The sequence below is a fragment of the Mustela erminea genome, chromosome 3 (genome assembly GCF_009829155.1).
Source record: "Mustela erminea isolate mMusErm1 chromosome 3, mMusErm1.Pri, whole genome shotgun sequence".
NCBI classification, from domain to species: domain Eukaryota; kingdom Metazoa; phylum Chordata; class Mammalia; order Carnivora; family Mustelidae; genus Mustela; species Mustela erminea.
In genome coordinates, this window is record NC_045616.1 from 108,347,117 (window position 1) to 108,367,490 (window position 20,374).

Genomic DNA, 20,374 nt, shown 5'->3' on the forward strand with positions numbered 1-20,374 from the left:
TGACTTTATTTGAAAATAGGTTCTTTATAGAAGCAGACAAGTGAAAATGAGGTCATTAGGTTGGGCCTAATCCAGTATGACTGGTATCATTATAAAAAGGGGAAATTTGAACATAGAGACAGAAATTTGGACATTTTTACATGAAAGAAGAATGCAAAGTGAAAACACATGGGAGAATATAGTCCATGTAATTGAAATGATATATCTACAAGCAAATAATAGCAAGAATTGCCAGCAAAGATTAGAAGCTAGAGGAGACGAGGAAGAATTCTTCCCTATAACCATCGTAAGATAGCATGTCCCAGCTGACATCTTGATTTCACACTTCCAAACTGTGAGAGAATAAATTTCCGTTGTTTTAAGCCACCCATTTTATTGTACTTTATTACAGCAGCCCTAGCAAACTAACACAGTGGATAATTGAGGTGCTGGCATAGCCTCAGTTGAAGGTATAGTTCAGGGACATAATAACTACAGAAAAAGCATCATTTTGTAAATTTGGGGGAAAGTTTACTTTCTGAGCAGGGCCAGGAGAAATACAACATGTATTCAATAAAAGAGCCTAAGATTCTCTCTTCTACCTGGGTTTCTTTCTGCTCCATATTATCTCAGGGCTTTAGGGGTCACATCTATAAATATGGGGTTGATGAAGAAACAAAAGTTAAATGGTGGTGACATTAAGTCTTCATACAGCTCTTATGAAGTATCACCTGTTTTTATATTTTATTATTGTTACCTCTTTTTGTACAATTTTCCTCAATTATAGATTGGGGGGTCAAAAAACATACTCTACACTTTGTAAAATCCTCTAGAAAATAGAAAATTTATTTGCCCACAGTAATAATGAATTCAGAGTAAAGTAAGGATTTCAAGCGTAGTGGCTCAATATTGTATTTTTGGGCCACATATGCTTAAATCCCTTTGTATAGGCAGCTATATACTCTCCATTACAAAAGAGCAACTTGATACTATTTTTGTAATTCACTGAATTTTAACTAGTTTTAATTAATGCAAAGAGCTAAAAGGAACAAAATCCCTTTCTCTCTCTCTCTTTCCTTCCTATTCCTTTTTTTCCCCCTTTTTCTTCTTCTTCTACATCTTCTTCTTCTTCTTCTTTTTTTAAACTTTTGATCAATATGTAGGGGATTTACACTGGCTAGTCTAAATCTCTCAACATAACACCAGCAGAATTGGGCCCCAAGCAATTTATTCATTTGCAGCCATAATAAATGACTCAGGGGACTGAAATGGTGAAAGAGTCTGTCATTTGAAAATTTGTAGTGATTGGTTACAGTAGGAAAACAAATTCCACAAAGCCAACTAGAATATGCATAATGAATTCATTGCTTCAGTTACCACAAAAATGAAATAACAAAATGTTTATTTCCCAAAGATAAAACAAAAATCACTGGTAATTTGTTGAAAGCAAAAATGTTGGGACAATGGAATCCAGTGATAGTTACACCTTTAAAACAATACAAGTTCTTAGGAGCCAGAAATAGTCCATACAATTCCAAAAGATTCTCTGTAATTCTATGTATTGTCTGTTATCCCTTGGCTTCATGCATACCTCTATCACCATCCTTTCTATACCTAGGACTGGAGGCCAGAAAATTGTTTTAAATTACCATTTAGAGATTAGAAGATGATTGCAAAAGAGAAGGGGTATTTCCTTCCTCCCTTCCTTCCTTCCTTCCATCCTCTCTCTCTCTCCCTCCTTCCCCCCCTTAGTTCGTTCATTCCTTTCTTCCTGTTTCAGTGCCTCTGGAAGTAAAGCAGGAGCAGTGAGCAAATCAGTATGACCACAGGCAGCAGCATAGGTGTCAGGTTCAGCAGGATCATGTCTTATTGGTAGAACCTGGGTAATATGTATATGACAGAATTCTGAGATTGTTAGGCCAAGGAGGACGGAACACAACAACTATTCAATGTGTTAGATTCAAGTGGCTGTAACAGATTGGTTGACCAAAACACTTACTTAACAATGATAAATATTTAATGAGATTGTGATGACAGAACTTCCCTTTAATAATGTTCAAGAAGGAATCCAAAGATTAGGAGATAGGAATGCTGTAGTGAATTTATCATATTCTATCTACTTTCTTGCTCACTGCTTTCCATGTTCCCTTGCAGAGTCGATAATTCTTCATTCATTGAGAAAGCCTGATTGCCAGGACTACTAGGATCCTTTAAACACTTTGTGGTGGCTGAGCTCTGCAGGTGATTATTATAGGAGGTGACATCATTGAGGAAATATCCTGATTTCAGTGGCAAGAGAATGCAGTTATAATAACCACCAGCGCAGCTGGAGTGGCTTTTAGACTATTTTTTAAGGGGATTTAGGTAGTGTAATAAAGCAAAGTTCCTTTGGAAGGAATTCCATGAGAGGTTGGAAAACCATGACCCATGGGCCAAATTTGGCATGTCAGTCATTTTGAAAATAGTTTTATTTAGAACATGGTCTTGCCTTTTCACATGTGTATTTTCCGTGTTTCTTTCACACCACAATGCCAAGAGACATCATTTGGCCTGCAATGTCTAAAATAATCACTTTCTGGATTATTATGGAAAAAATATCTGCTGACCATAAACTATTGTATTGATTTGTATACAAAATCAATCAAACATCTAGATCTGGTATAAGAGATTTTACTTGAATTACCATAATGGAGACTAATGGGATGTTACCCTGTTCCTAGACCTAAACAGGTTAGCAGATCTGGAACACTCTTAATGAAGGAAGCCTGGGTTTTTGCAGAAATACCCCCTACTCCAAATGATCCTGCCACAGTATATACTGCAAATATTGTCCTCTAGACCTTCTGTAAAGTGGTCTGCATCTATTTGACCAGATAACTGTGCACTAGGAGAAAGGAAACTAAGATCTTTAGGGGACATTACCAGATTTGGGTTCTGAATTCTTGAGGCCATGGAGTACGGCGTGTTTCTATTTTGTAATTAACCAAAGCCACAGATTACCCTGGGAATGTTCTCCCAGTTCTTGGATTCCAGTTAGACTAGAAATAGCAAATAACTGCCAGAGTCCTCACTTCGACCCTCATACTCCTGGAGGGAGTGTGCTGTTTTTGGCCATGGAATGACAGCAACTTCCTTGTCATTTGTTATACTTCCTGCTTTTCCCATACTTCTGTATTTATTCCTTGGTTTTAATTCCTCTCTGCTTGAAATACTTGCTGACAATCAGCTTGCAGCTTACACACTGGGAGAAGAAATTAGGCTTAGATCATAATGGCACCTTTTCTTCAATTTCCTTATGTGTAACATGAAGATGTTATACTTCTCAGAGAGACCAACCAAGTTTCTCAGGGCATATATTTAAATCATTGCCAAACATGAGTATTAAGAATTCCTGGATCCTGGCCCAATAGGCCAGAGATTCCAAACTCTTGTCTTCATTGCTCTTACATAGTTTTTAAAAATGCATAGAATCCTTGGGCAAATGAGATCTTATAAAGTTGAATCTCTGGGGAAGGATCCTAGGGATGTCTTTTTCAAAAGCCCTACCACTCCTAGAGCAGCATTTTGGACCTATAGCACTACATTTAAGAAAATAGAAAGGGATTGCATCACAAGTGCACTTACCTTATGGCAATTCAAGTTTATGTGAATAAGGAGAGTGAGGATACAAAGAAAATAAAAACAAGAATATAAAACAAGTGATTTTGTTTTTCATCCCTTCAATAGATGTGCACAACGTTACCCAGAGTGATTATGAAAAAAAAAAAAAAAAAAAAAAGGCTGTGTCTTTGTTTATTCTTGGTTTCATATAACTCTCAAAGTAAGAGTGCCTCCCCTGTCTTTGGTAAGACTGTAAAGAAGTGTGACCCACAGAGTCAGTCAGGAATGTTTATAATTTCTTTAAAAGTTATGTAGTCCTACCAGACAGGAGGACTATTTCTGTGCAAGATTCCATCATCCCAAGTATATTTTTGGAACTACAGAGACTAACATTTCAAAATCTTAAGAGGTATATAAACGTGAAAATTCAACCAAGTTAGTGTGGTAGTCTGGATAGAAGAACATATTTCTGTGAAATGATTGGATTAATTAGGTAGCAATAGATCTCAAACTGAAGGAAATGAAGTTTAGGTTTATCTTCCTTTCTAAATTATAGTGTTAAAGGTATAATGACTGTAGGAATGGGCTGAGTCTAGCATCTGGGGCCAGTAGAAATTACCCTGCATGTCTTCATATCTGGATATCCCTATTTCTTAGTATCTTTTTCATTATTTGATTTCAATTGGCTAAGAAGATAGACCCTAAATTGCATAACATGATGTATTTCTTTTCTTGGTGGGTAATATTTTTTACCCCTGGGTATATTTGTAATAAAATGCAGAAAAAATACATTAGGAAATACAGCTATAGTATTAATTTTTTTGTGTGTTAAAGAAAAAGTATATTTTACTTTTTCATGTATTTACAATGTATGCAAGATTTTGACCTAATAAAGTAATGGGACAGTTTTGCAGTCCTAGTTTAAAATGTGAAATTAAGGAATTAATTGACATGTGTTTCAGGCTGAAATCTTATTGTCCTTATTATACACATTATTGGAACATAAAAGGGAACTTAAAATACTTACATTTGTAGGTTTTATTTAAATATATGTAAGCATTATTTAACTTCTTACTGTGGCTCACCAAACAATTGGAATAATTAAAAGGAAATCAAATTTATTAAATTTATACATGTAATTTAAAAGTTTGAAATTGTTTCATTAACTAAATTTGTAAATGGTATCACATAGTAATCAAAGAATTCTTTAAAGGTAATTGCTTAAACTTCTTAAACTTAGAATAGTGACTGTTGTATACTGAATTGAAAATCTTAAGAACCTGTGCACTGAATTTTAATTTAAATAAAGTAAACGCCTGAATAATATTTTTTATGGTCCAAATCTGTACAGTAAACAACACAAAAATGACATTTCTAGACAAAGTCTATAAAAATCAGTATTTTCCACACAAGGCCCTTAAACACAAGCCAACTACCAACTTGTGTTTAGCCATGGACAAAATAAAAAATAAAATCTACCATCGAGGAAAAAGTTGTGTTGAAATTATATAAAAATGGTAGATGTTAAATTAGTCTCCAGTGTGGAATTTGCAAGGTTGATTTTGACAATAAGCCATTTTTGCTCTATGTTAAAGTCCTTATGTAAAAGTAACTCTGCAAGAAGAAAATTCAGGACATTCACTCATAAAATTTCAGCCTTGAAAAGAATCTCGACCCTCATCAATTCTAATGCCTCATTTTGTGACAAGGGAATGGAACCTCAGAGATGTAAAATACCTATGGGCACGAGACCGATTTTGAAAGAACGGAGACCTGGAGTCAAATCTCCTGGGTACCCGTGCCAGTTGTCATCTCTAATTCATAGCACTTAACTGTCAAGTCTTTCAACACGTGACCCCCGAGCCAGGTCATCATTTCAACCTCCAATTTTGAAATGGGGATGGGGAAATTAATGCCACATTATACAGTGATATCATCATCATCAGAACCAAATCCTTGAGCTCTGCTTTTTCACAAGGCCCTGCAGCTTTCATTTTTCAACCTGGCACCTTCTGTTGCCACTAAGTATTCACTTGGAGTTCTTTTTAAAGGAAAGTTTCACACACTTCCTATGGCCTCTACTCTCTTATAGAAGGAGTGACATTTGAGAATTCTGACAGTAAGACATCTCTGACTTCAATCACAGAGTGCGAAAATGAATATTTTCCACATGCAACTTTGAAGGTTGGTGCTCTTTTAACATAGCCTTTCAGTTTTACTTGAGATTGACTGCAGGGGAATTGGATGGTAGTTCAAGCAGCACAACAGAGGATGTTTGATAATCAGTGCCCAGTGTAAAAGGAAGGATGATGAGGCCTCTGTTGCGCCAAGGCAAGGCAAAGGCTGTGGCTCAGGGAGAGATAATTGATCCAAAGAAATTTAAGGCTTCCACAGAAGACTTCTATAGAAAACAGTATGTGCTCAAATTCTGCTCCTTAGCTGTTGTTGACGTTGCCTATAGCAAATTTGAGAAAAACCTTTTCTCAAATTCCTATTGATGAGAGAATTTTATATAGTATTGGTTGGTATCCACTCATAGAATATATATGTGTGTCTGTATACACATTTTATATTATGTACTATATATGATTATATCACTATATAGAGAACCTGAGAAAGGAGAGATATATTTAAAAAGGAAATAAAGTAATGCAGTGAAAGATAAATATTTCTTTTCTTCTTGGTTAATTTGGAAGAAGAAATTCTTGATATATACTTTGTGGTACTCTAAAGTTTGCAATAACATCTTTCTTGTAGAAACTACAATGGTTGGGTATTGAAGGCAATAATCACCTTGATGTTAGATAATTTTCTGTGCCTACCTCTACGTATGTCATAAACGTCACAATGCATTGTTATAATTTTTAGTTGAACAGCAGTAGTCTTTTAGACCTACCCACATACTTACCATTTCTGATGCTTTTCATTGATTTCTGCAGATCTGGAGCTCCATTTGCTATCACTTCATTCAGCCTGAAGAATTAACTCTAGCATTTCTTGTAGTGCAGGTTTCTAGAGATAAATTCTTCTATCTTTTGGTGTCTAATAGAGGTTTTATTTCATCTTTTAAAACATAATTTTGGCAGCCCCCATCCCCTTTCAGCCCTTTGAAAATATTGTTTCATTATCTTCTGATCTTCCATTATGATGAGAATTTAGCCATCATTTTTCACCCTAAAAACTGTTTCCCATTATGAAATGTATCTCCTCTCACCCTGTGGATGTTTTAAAAATTTTCTCTTTATAATTTAAAAGTTTTTAACAGTTTGACTATGATGTTTCTGGGTATACTTATCCATTAAAAGGGATTCTCTACACTTGAATCTTTATGTTGATGTCTTTCATTAATTATGGAAAATTCTCCTCCATAATCTCTTTAAATATTTCTTGTGCACTGCTATATGACTCCACCTTAAAATTGTAATTGCTTGTCTGTTAGACTATTCGATAGTTTCCCCACATGTCTGTTATAGGCTGAATTATGTTCCTCCAAAATTCATATGTTGCAGTCCCAACCCCAGTACATCAGCATGAAACTGTATTTTTTATAGGGTCTTAAAGAGATAACTGAGTTAAAAGGAGTCACTAGGATCGGCCCTAATCCACTATGAGTGATGTCCTTATGAGAAGAGGAAATTTGCACAGAGACATGTACAGAGGGAAGATCATGTGAAGATAGAGAAAATGATCATCTACAAACCAAGGAGAGAGGCCTCAGAAGAAGCCCACCTGATACCTTGATCTAAGTCTTCTAGCCTCTAGAACCGTGATAAAATAAATTTCAGTCATTTAAGCCTCCCAGTCAGTGGAACTTTGTTATGCTAACCCTAGCAAACTAATGCAGTGTCTCTATATGTTTTGAGTTTGTATAATTTATACTGATCTACCAACTCACTGAATCTTTTTAATTCTATGTATAATCTGCTCCATCTGTCAACATCTTTCTTTTCCGTATTGTATTTCTCATTTGTTGCATTTCCATATTGTTCTTCATCACAGTTTTCATCTCTCTGCTGAAATTCCCTATTTTTAAGTGCATGTTGTCTACATTTTCCGCTAAACACTTTAATGTATTTATCATTAAGAAATCCTTTAACATATTAATCCCAGTGATTATAAAGGCCTTGTTTGGTAATCTAGGTCATTTCTGGATCTGCTTCTAATGAGTGTTTCCTCTTTTGACTATGAGTCACATTTTCTTGTTTCTTCATGTGTTTCATAATTTGGAGTTTATATGCCATACATTGTATAGACACAGACAGTAGAGAATGAAATAAACAACACTGACTGCTAGTACATGGCATGTCTTTCTCTTCTTCTGTCAGGTGATGGTGTTGGAGAGATGGATGATTAATGAATCTAAACATTAGGGGAACTGCATCTAGGTTTTGTTGCAGCTTTAAACAGATTGAGTTCACTATTGGTTTCAACTGTTTTGAGGATCACTGGGGAGTTGGTACTCTTTCCTTTCCACTTCCTCTCCCAGATTTCTGTGCCTGGGAAAACTTCTCTTCAACCTGTCCATTGCTGCAACCTTTGGAGGATCTTTTAGTACCTTTGATGAAGGACTAGCATGCCTTGGGGGATTTCTCTCAGTCCTCTTGCCACATCTCCAGTATTTGGAAACCACTGGATCATACTCAGTAAAAGCCTAGAGATTCTAAGAAGTTTTCTCTCAGCTATCATACCTTGCTCCAGCTTTCAGTCAGTTGCTTGCATGAGAAAAAGACCTATGCTCCTCCAGGAGGTTCTCTGTCAGTTGAAAGTCCCTACCTCCTAAACATGACTTGTCGCTGTGTAGATTTTAGTTCATTTAAACATCTCTGTGTCTCCGCTCTCAGATATGCTTTTTAAAGCTCTGGGATTTTGTAGCTCATCTGGATAGTTATTAATGAGGTGAGTATTATCATATCTTAAAGCTTTCTACCTACTACTTAAGTGGCAGTCTCTCCTTCTTATTAATTCGTAGGTAAAAAATTCAACCATGTTTAAGGAAAAAATTCAATCATGTATGAAATGGAATATACAGGACACATATCCCAAAATATGCAACATGTATGGAGATATCAACTGGTTTAATTTGGTGAAATTATTTGATATATTAAAGTTAGTTGTAGAAAATGTGTAGCTGCAGATGTTGCTATAGATGTCCATTGATTTTGATAGCAAAAAAAAATGTTTTTTATGATTTAAATATAGTTGGTATGTGTGGCAGTATGTGTGACTTCTCCTCAAGTGAGTTATACTCTAGTTAAGGGAAATAAGATAAAAAATGAATTAATACAATAAAAATAAATGGTACCTCACAGTAGTTGCCACAGATTGAAATTGTATTCTCGTTCTTAAATGTATTTAACATATGTCTCTGTGATCACAAACTTTATGAGCATAGGAACTATGTGTGTTATCTTATCTTTGTTTTCCAGTCCCTACTTTAGTGCCTAATATATAAATATAACAGAAGTCAATAAATATTTGGGAAGTGAACACATAAATGAAAGACACTACTCAATTTTAGAGTAGAGTAAGATTACTTCTAGCTGGAGTGATTAAGAAAGGCTTCTTGCAGCAGAAGGCCTGGGCCTGCAAGCCTGGTGAGGATTTAAATGAGATTAAGTTTGAGGCAGGTAAGCCACATAAACAAGAGCCTAGGTGCCAAAATATGCAGCATGTGTGAAGAATGTCAAATGGCTAAGTTTGGTTGAAGTATTTGATATATGAAGGTGAGTTATGGAAAATGAGGTTGGAAAGGAGGTTTGGGGCCAGAGGGCCTTTTATTTCAATCTAAGAAGTTTTACTTTTATTTTGTAGACAATGGGGAGTCAGTGAAGGATGGTGCCCTGGGGAATGAACAGAGCTATGGAACAGAATGATTAATCTGGGAGATATCTGCAGACTGGATTAGAATGTGTAGAGGTTGGAGGTAAGGGGACAAGTTAGCTATAAATTGCAAGTGAATAACAATGAAGCCTGAAAACAGAGCAGAGAAAGTGAGAATGGAGATATAGTGACATATAGTAATTATTCTTACTATTAACAATTATTTCAGCTGCAATAATCATTTATTGTTCCGGGCATTATACTAAGAGCACTAATGCATCATTTTATTATTTCCACAAGGCAACCCTATCAGGTATATAAAATTAACTCTATTTTACACTTGAGAACATGAACCACCCACGGCACACCTAGCAATTAGTAGAGCTAGAATGTGAAACCGGGTAATATACTCCCCAACCTAAGCTTATAGCAACTCCTAGACATGTACAAGTTAAATCTAACGTCCAAGTAATTCTCTAGATATGAATGGAGTAAAAAGGGAGGAGGTTTCCTACTATGTTACTTGTAGAATTTCAAATTTATCATAGAAATCCAAGGAAAAGATATATTTAGATTTAGAATGTATTTGGTCCATGATGCCTCCTGGGTATCCAAATGAAGAATTCTGGCAGGCAACTTGAAATGTAAGACTTAAGTTCAAAAGACAGTCTAGAAATGGAGACTTAGAAAGTTTGAGCACAGTGGAAATATTTGAAATCTCTATTGCCAAGATAGAGTATAGAAAATCAGAAAAGAAGGGGCAAGGACCAATCCTTTGAGGATGCGTTTTTATAATAGCAGGAGAAAAGGCAAGCAGAGAAAGAAATCAAGGAATAGCAAAGAAATGGAAGGTGTATGAGTTGAATTGTGTTCCTTATTAAAAGATATGTTAAAATCCTACCTCCTAGTACCCCAGAATGACACTTAATTTGGAAATGGGTCTTTACAGATTTAATCAGGTTAAGATGATGTTCTTAGTATGGGTCTTACTCCAATAAGACTGATGTCCTTATAAAAAGGGGAAATTTGGATACAGATAGACACAGGAAGAAGATGATTTGAAGACACACTGGGAAAAGACAGTTGTGTGACTGGACATGAGATACCCACAAGTCAGGGAATCCCAAAGGGTGAGAGCAAATACCAGAAGCTAGAAAAGAAAGGATTTTTCTCTGGATCTGTCAGAGAAAGAGGGTCCTGACAACTCCTTGGTTCCATACTTCTAGCCTCCAGAACTATGAGAATACATTTCTGTGGTTTTAAGCTACCTAGTATTCGATACTTTGTTACAGCAGTCTGAGAAAAAGAATACAGAAAGCAAATCAAAAGATTTCTATTGGAAAACATACATGTATACCCATAAACACACATACACACATTTACCACACGAATGCATGATCATACTGTTTTTAGAGGTCCCCTAGGTGGCTCAGTCATTTAAGCTACTGACTTACGATTTTCAACTCAGGTCATGATCCCAGTGTCATGAGATGGAGCCCTGAGTAGAGCTCAGTGCTTAGTGTGGAGTCTGATTAATATGCTCTCCATCTCCCTGTGCCCCGCCCCTCCTGCTTGCACATGTATATGCACGTCTTCTCTCTCAAACAAAACAAAACAAAACAAAACAACGCAGACTATTTCAAAAACATGGATAGGAATGATCAACAGTGCTAAATGCTGTAGAGATACCTTGAGCATAAAGACTGAGTGAATTCCATCTTATTTGACAATCAGGTGCTAATTAGAGACCACTGAGGGATCAGTTTCAGCATGGTGGTGAGAGAAGAAACACTTCAATTAAGTATATGTGCTGCCGAAGGGAGCACCACACTTCAACTCAAATACCTACAGACACAACACAGTAAACTAATATATGGAAAATACTGGATTGTAAACAAGTGGTGAAGACTATGGTAAGCCGAAGGCAGCATGCTTCATAAAGGTATTCAATTTGTTTTTTAATTACTAGGATTGCAATGAAAACCACACTTACAGGCCATGAACGTACATCATTTGTATCAATGAGTAAGTGTGTTATCACAAACTCTCCAACTCTGATGGTGTGAGGGAGAACAGAGAAAGAAGTTTAAGATTATGGGATGAAAGGAAAGATGACTTTTTTTTTTTTTTTTTAAGAATACCGTAGAAAATAACTGCATGTTGAAGCTGAACATTCCATGCACAAATGCAAAGAAAATGCCATATGTTTTATTACCATAAAATTATGAGTAATTGTGATAAAATCTATGCATAATAATGTCATACCCCTTAAACTAATTGTACTCTTCCTTAGACAATGTTATTGTTCAAAATGTGTTTCAAAGATTTTGTTTTCAATTGGAGATTAGTAATCACTTTTGAATGCCATAAGAAATTCAATATAATTATTTAATAGGCATCATACCATTTTGAGGCAAAATGTTATTACTAAACCTATAATTATCCTGAGTCTTCTGACTTGCTTTTGGATAACAATCAAATCTTATCTTAAAGATGAATATTAGCCATGACTGAGGAGAATCTTGAATCACTTTGGTAATGTGTGCTTTTCAAGGAATTTGTCCATTTCATTGACTTTGTCAAATTTATTGATATAGAATTGATCATAATACTCTTTTATCCTTTAAATGTCTATAGAATCTATAGTGAGGCTTTTCCTTTCATGCCTGATATTGGTTATCTGTGATTTTTGTATTTTCCTGAAAATTGCTAGGGGCTTACCAATTTCATAAATATTTTCAAATAGCCCAATCTGGCTTGGTAAGTTTATATGTTGTTTATTTTTTACTTCATTAATATCCAGGCTTATCTTTTTTGTTCCTAAATTCTACTTAGCTTGCTCTTCTTTTGCCTCACTTCATAAGATGAAAACTTGCACAGAGAATTTATACCTTTCATATTTTCTAATAAGACATTTATAACTATATGCTTTCAGAGGAGAGCTCTGCTTTACCTCTATGCTTTACCTTTGTCTCACAAATTTTGATATATGGTGTTTTCATCAACATCCAGTTCAGATATTTTCTAATTTGCAATTTTCTCTTTGACCCAGAAGTTATTTAAAAATCAATTGGTTGGTTTTCAAATATTTGGGTATTTTTTGTTAATATCTTACTTACTATTATTGGTTATTGATTTGTGTTGTGATAAAAAAAATGTACTTATAAAATTTCATTTACTTTTGAAACTTATTGAGACTTATGACCCAGCATTTACTCAATCTCAGTGAATTCTCTAGATGAAGTCTTTCTATTGAAAATAAAGTATACTGTATATTTTTGGGGCTTAATGTGAGTTAATGTGTTTTTGGGGGCTTATAAATGTTAATGAGATTCACTTGAATAATAGTGCTATTTACATCTATATTTTTTCACCTGCTTATTTTATCAATTACTGAGAAATAGGTGTTATAATAAAAAATGCAATTTTTTCTACTCCTCCTGTTGGCTCTATCAATTTTGTTCCTTGAATTTTAATGCTCACTTATTAGGTACATATATATTAAGGACTGCTATATCTTTCTTATGAAATGTTCCTCTTATTATTTAATATTCTGCTTTATAGCTTATAATACTTTGCTTTGAAATTTACTTTGTTGGATGTTAACTTAGCTGTGCCAACTTTATGTTTATAGTTTATACAGTATAATTTTCCACTATTTTATTTTCAATCTATCCATATCTCTGTATTTAAAATGCATGTATTATAGACAGCATATAGTTAGGTTTTGATTTTTTATCTCTGTGATAATCCTGCCTTTTAAATGAAATATTTAACCTTCCCATGGACTTTCAAAAGAAGGTGAGGAGGAATTAGAAACAATTAAAAAAAGAATTTTGGATGTATGGCAGCAACAGTAATTACATTGGGGTATACATGACTATTTTGAAGAATACAACAGTGGTATATTAATAAGTTCATTTAAATGGACCAAATAAGTACACAAGCATCCTCCATTTAATATATGGTATATTCATGGAATGCTTTGACTCATAGCTTATATATATATAATATATATATATTAAAGATTTTATTTATTTATTTGATAGATCACAAGTAGGCAGAGAGGCAGGCAGAGAGAGAGAGGGAAGCCAGCTCCCCAATGAGCAGAGAGTCCAATGCGGGACTCGATCCCAGGACCCTGGGACCATGCACTGAGCTGAAGGCAGAGGCTTAACCCACTGAGCCACCCAGGTGCCCCTCATAGCTTATATTTTTGTTTGTTTGTTTTCATAACTTTTAATTATGCCCTATTTGTTCACTATCTTTTAAGGCTTTCCAGTTTATGTTAGAGAAATTGCCTCCCATTTCCTATCACATATTTGATTATATCTAAGTTTCTAGAGATCAGATGGCAGTTTTTAGTTTATGAGAAGCCAAGAAAAGGCACATTTCTCATATTTTTATTCAATTAATTTTGGCAGGGTTGCTTTTGCCAGCTTATTCACTTCACATGTGAACAAAAAAAGAAAACAATAAATATTTTTAAAAATAACAGTCTCCATGGAGTCACATTACATTTGGCTTCTGTGGAATACATCTGATTGTAGATGTGACAGATGTAAATTAATATGGTAGTACCAATGAACTCATTTAACAACATATTTTTCTCTTAAGGGTTTTTATTTTAGCCGCATTTATTCTTAGCATACTGAAAGTTTTTGAATAGTTGTACTTGCCACTCTAACACTAAATAGCTCTAAATTGCCCTGCTATTCTACTGTAGATGGACGTGGGTAGGGCCATAATATTTGAGTTACTTCTATATTTTCTGTGCGGGAAATGTAACAATTGATCTCTAATTGGGAGACCATCATAAACAGGGAAAAACAAAATGTGAGAATTCATAAATTTGGTAACTTAGTGGATATTTATATACTAATTCTTGTTCTTATACATTTGATCAAGATCATACAGCTATCACCAGAGCAAGAAGTAAAAAATCATCTGGCAATAATTTTAATAATCTTCCCATTACAATAAATTCAATACATTTTACTTTTAGAATATTTCCTCTTTCTTCTTGTTAATATGTAGGTCAGCCTTTATCATTCCTGGCTAGAATAATGCAAGTGTCCTATTTTGCTTCCCTACCTGTTGTCCCTTCTTACTGTAATTAACCTTAAACAGTTTTGTTGACTGATTTTTCTGAAACCAAACTTGGATCATGTTGGTGACTCTCCATTGTCCAATTAGTCTAGGGTGCTTTAAATATTTTTTTCATGTCTACATTCAAAACTGTTATTATCTAAAATCATAACAAGTCAGCAACAGAATTCTGGCTCAGAATCCTTCCAGGTTTTGTCTTCTTTTGCTCATTCTCAGTAGAGCTCCTTGTTCATGTAGCAATAAAATTTAAACATTAGTTCCTGTCAGGCTTCATCTTTTTTGGCTTTATGTCTTGGGTCCATCATCATTTTTCCCAATTTGAGGAAAATTCAACCCTTGTTTCTAAACTTGTGGCTATTTTTTTCCCCTGTTACTCCCTCATACAATAGTACAGAGGCCTTGAGTTTGTTTTAGTTCTAGAAAATTACAACAAGGCTCTTAATATTAGAGCAGAAACTTGAACTTCACCATTATATGATTCCCATTAAAACTGGCTTTAAAAACAAGGTGCAAGGAAGTCTGAAGGAATATATGATTTCTTTTTATTTTGAAACCTTATGTACTTTAGATATAATTTGGATAGGAGAAGGTTACAGATGGCAGAAACCTAATTTAAACAGGGTCTAGTACAAAAGATAGTTTATTGTTTCAAATATCTGGAAGTCAGATTTAAAGCTAGCCTCAGACCTAGCTGTAGTCAGAACTCGACTGACATCAGCATGAATCTCCCCTTCTCTTTATCTGTTTGTATTATCTGCTTTACTTTATTCATAATGGGGTTAGATAAAGAACTTACAGATCCAAATATTTCCCTCTTAAAATGAATAAACAAGCAAACAAACCAACAAACAAACAAACCCCACAAGATTGACTTTCATTTGGAACATTCTGGGTCAAAATCTCATTATTGATTTCCAGTGTGAAATGAAACTCACTAATTTTTCTTGTCCTATCTGTACAGCACTGTTAGTTATCTAACTAAAATTTATCCCCTTCATTTGTCCAACTCTTAGGTAACCTTGATTTTGCTAAAATATTAATTCTTCCTCCATGTGATTCAGGGATGATGCTATTCATAATAATCCAGGGGTAAATACTGACATTTCTAGACCAAATGTTATAACCCCATCTCTTTTGGTTAAAGGTTTTGGAAACAGACATGTGAACTAACTTTGGCCAGTAAGACATACAGTATAGTCATCTGGGAGTGGAAATGAGGTTTTAGAAAAGGCTCCCTGCTACTAAGAAGCATAAAGAAATAGAAAAAAACCACCCCCCACCCCGTTGACATCCTCATGCCTGAATGTGATTAATGATGCTGATGCAGTCACCTGATGACTTAAGCATGATGCCAACACAGGAAGGAGAACAAAGTCAAGAAAATCACAGAGAAGGAGAGATTAAAGCCTGAGAAACTATGCCTACAGCCAGCACTGCCTCACTCCTTCCACAAATGCAGACTATAAACACCTTTATTGTTAAGCCAGCTTGAGTTAAAATTTTCTTTTGCAGGCAAAAGCATCTTGATTGACATACCTATGGTACCTGAAAGGGAAGTGTATAGATACATGTTTGAAGATGTAGAGCTCAGAAAATTTAGCTGGAAACGTGAAATTCCAAGATGAGTGACTTCAAGTTGACTCCAAAAATCTCTTCTTTAAAAGGAGATAACTATGAGTCACCATTAAAATACGGGCTTTGCTCAACAAATCACTTTTTGGATATAAAATCATGGTTATGAAAAAATCTAAAAACCTGAATCTCATAAAACAGAGAAGTAGAAAAAATATATTATAGAAGTATTATTTAGCAACAGTGGATACAAATTTGTGTTTAAGTTTGTTGTACTAAGAGTGAGAATAAATTGAAGGGGTTGTATTTCAGTATTAATTTTGAACAAAGGGTGATTTTCTTTTTTTAGTTCAAGTCTCTCTCGGGGATTAATAACTGAATAATATCTTTAAGAGTCACAATATCTTGTTGGAAGGAAGTCAGATAATTAAAACACATATTTTATACTGTGGTTAAAAAAAAAAAGAGAGGGGAGCCTCAGGATCGCAGTCGGTTAAGCATCTTACTCTTGGTTTGGGTTTAGGCTGTGATCTCAGGGTCCTGAGATCGAGCCCCACTTTGGGCTCTGTGCGAAGACTCTCTTTCCTTCTTCCCCCTCCCCTCTCTCAAATAAGTAAATAAATCTTTTTTAAAAAGATGATCATTGTGTAAAAAGGTGAAAAAGCTATTTAAAAAGTCAAAGACTGAGTAAGAACAAATCTGACTCTAAAATCTCAAATATTCACAAACTGGCTCATTTCAACTTGTAGAAATGTCAGAAAAGAGGGCCATTAGGAGGACAAAAAGAAGTGAAGAGAAGAAAAGCAAACAAAAAGAAAGGCAAAAACACAAATGAGCATATTTTTTAAAGTGTGTAAAGGGCTTAGTACCATATCAGTTATATTCAACACAATTAGGAGGAGTAATAGTTCTAAGACATACAGAGATAGATAGATCTATCGATAGGTAATAGATGATAGATGATAAATACATAGAGATAGATACATAGACAATTGATAGGGGAGAGAGAGAAAGAGGAGGGAGGGAGAGAGAGATTGAGAGAGAGAGAGAATATGCTTCCTGTAATAGCAAAGAACTCCCTAAGACCCCAAAGTAAGTTAACTTTTCTTAAGTTTACTAAGTGGAGAAACAGCCTGCCACGATGATCTGCTCACTTGGCAAAAGAGGAAGTTAGAAGCTGTGATGAGAACGCTGGTGTTGTTTAGCAGCTTTCCCTGGTATACAGTGCTCAGCCAGGCAGCGGTGTTTCCCTGTGAACTCCATCTCCAAAACCCCTCCCTGCTTCCCTTTTTGAATGGCATGCTCTGTCTTGAAATGTCAAGTCTCACTGTGCAATTATGTAATTCAACCTACACTAATCAGGTGATTATGCAATTAGGAAAATCCTAAGGTTTTAGCTGTTTGTTCCTTAATCTTTCCTTGATGGCCCTGACTGTGTAATGCTGCACAAAACTCTCTTTCCAGAACTGGATGGAGTCTCATAGAGATTCTCTTCTCCAGTCAGTCACCTCTGAGATCTTTTTTAGACCATGTTTTTTTTTGGACTGTGAAGATTAACAAACCATTATCACAATGGGATGTTGGCTTAATCATATGCCAACACAAGTTCTCCCTACAAACAGGCGTCTTGGTCACTTTCTTCTCTCAGAAATGGCTTTTGCATTGCTCCCTTTTCTATTATTTCAGGACTTTTACCTGACACTATATTTTGGAGCTAAAAAGGTAAATGAACTTTATTTACAGAGAAAAGAATGGTGTGCTCTTACAGGAATCTGTGGCCTTCAAAGGCTTAATCCTCCAGAAAAATGAGGTATGCTTATCATTCAGACCTACAGGATTTAAAGGGTAACACCATTCATGTGTCTTTGCTTTCACATATGTAAACCACCTTCTTTTTTACTTTCTCTTTCTAGTTTCAAACTAAAGAATAATGTTTGCTGCTGATATATAAACTAATTCCCACTCATCACAGGCTTCCAAAGTGGCTGTCTGTGCCCGTGTTTAAATTCAGAAAAAAATACAGTGATGCTAGCACATTGAATTAGTGCCTACAGCAGATAGAGGTTAATATCATATAGCTGATTTTCTTCTTTAGGAACATTGTATCATTTTCATTTGATGAAGCTCATACCATTCTTATACTAGGTGAACCAGGCTGTTTGCTACCGGTCTACAGTAAGAGAAGTAAAGACATTGAAAATAAAGGTTTAGAGACATACAGCAAATTCACAGTGATTTTTTATCTAACAAATATAATAATAATAATGGTAACAGTAATAGAACATGTTGGGGGGGATAAAAAAAAGAAGAGTAGAGAAAGAGAAAGCATGTAATAATGTGATTTAGCAGACAAAAGGGTAATGACAGTTGATTTCATAACTAGGGAATCACAACCAAGCAAACATTACACATAAATGAGTCATGATATTTTGTACATTATGCCATGGCCAAAAAATTAATAAATCCAATCCTTTAATTGAAAAACAAATGTTTAACACATCTGCTCACAATAATAATCTAAAGAAAGAAAATGTGACTCTGCCTTTGGCTCAGGTCATGATTCCTGAGTCCTGGGATAGAGCCCCACATCAGGCCCTCTGCTTGACAGGGAACCTGCTTCCCTCTCTCTCTCTCTGCCTGTCTCTCTGCCTACTTGTGATCTCTGTCTGTCAAATAAAAAAATAAAATCTTTAAAAAATATATTTAAAAAAAGAAAGAAAGAAAATATGGTGGTATTATATGTTTTAATAAAATTTAAAGATAAAAATTAAGTTGCACTCAGCACAGTTGGTCATTGAAAATTGGACTGTGTGATTAAAATCTATTTATTTATTTATTTATTTATTTATTTATTTATTTATTTTTAAAGGTTTTATTTATTTATTTGACAGAGAGAGATCACAAGTAGGCGGAGAGGCAGGCAGAGAGAGAGGAAGAAGGAGGCTCCCCGCTGAGCAGAGAGCCTGATGTGGGGCTCGATCCCAGGACCCTGAGATCATGACCTGAGCTGAAGGCAGAGCCTTAACCCACTGAGCCACCCAGATGCCCCTGTGATTAAGATTTAAAGCAGACATCTTTGTACATTCTGTCTACTGGTTCTTAAATTTTGCGTTCATTCCCAATCTGATTGATTGATTAATTCATTGCTTAAGGTAGATTCCAGGATTATGATTAGATTAGTTCTGTAAAATGTATTCCACAGAAATGTAAGAGAGAATAGATTAGATAAAAAAAAAAATTCCTGTAACCTCCTGTAACCACTCCTTGACTATGAAGTAAACAACAGCTAATTCATATATAAACCAAGATTACAATTTAAAATGTCTACCTTTTGGTTCCTGTTATTTACAGTTACCTTAGAGAGAAAACAGAAAGTTATAGCGAAATTTAGCAACCTACTATTATCTCTTTTATTGGCTTTTTAGCTATACTCCTGTGTTTGATTTTTTTAGTGTTTGCTCTAGGGTCTCAAGTGTACATTCTTAACTTATGATATCTTGCCATTTATTAATAGTACACCATTTGGATAATATATCACTTGTATGTATAATGTAAGAACCTCACAATTTTGTAATTCATTTATATCCTCCCATCTTTTATAATAATACTATAATATACTTTATTTACATATAATTATGAACCACAAGATACATTGCTACTGTTTTTGCTTTAAAATTACCAATTATCAGTTAAATACACTTAAAAATTAGTGGTAAAATATCTTAACATTTATCCCCACCCCCTCCCCGTTTACAGTTTCACAGTTCTTTATTCTTAAGGATAAATCTTTTTCCTTCAGCCTGAAGTAGACTTCTTGAAACATCACTTATAGAACAGGTTTGGTGTTAATAAATAAGCTTAGCTTTTTTTGGTTTGAAACTGTCTAAATTTTGTCTTCATTTTTGAAGGGTATTTTTACTGCACATAGAATTCAAGGTGGGCAGCACTTTAAGAAAGCCATTCTGGCATTTTCTAACTGGTATTTCTCCCTGTAGGTACTGAAGTCACTGCACTCTCAATCTGGATACTTTTAATGTGTTTTTTTCTTTACCATTGGTCTTCAACAATTTGGCTATGGTTTATATGGGTGGTTTTCTTTCTATCTTTCCTGCCTGGGATTTGTTGAGTTTCTGCCACCTTGTGTTAATATTTTTCATCAGATTTAGGAAGGATTTCAGCCATTATTTCTTTTCTTCTTTTCTTTCTTTCTTCCTTTCTCTTCTTCCTTCCCTTCTCCCTCCCTCCCTCTTCCTTCCTTCTTTTCTCTGTTCCTTCCTTCCTTCCTTCTTTCCTT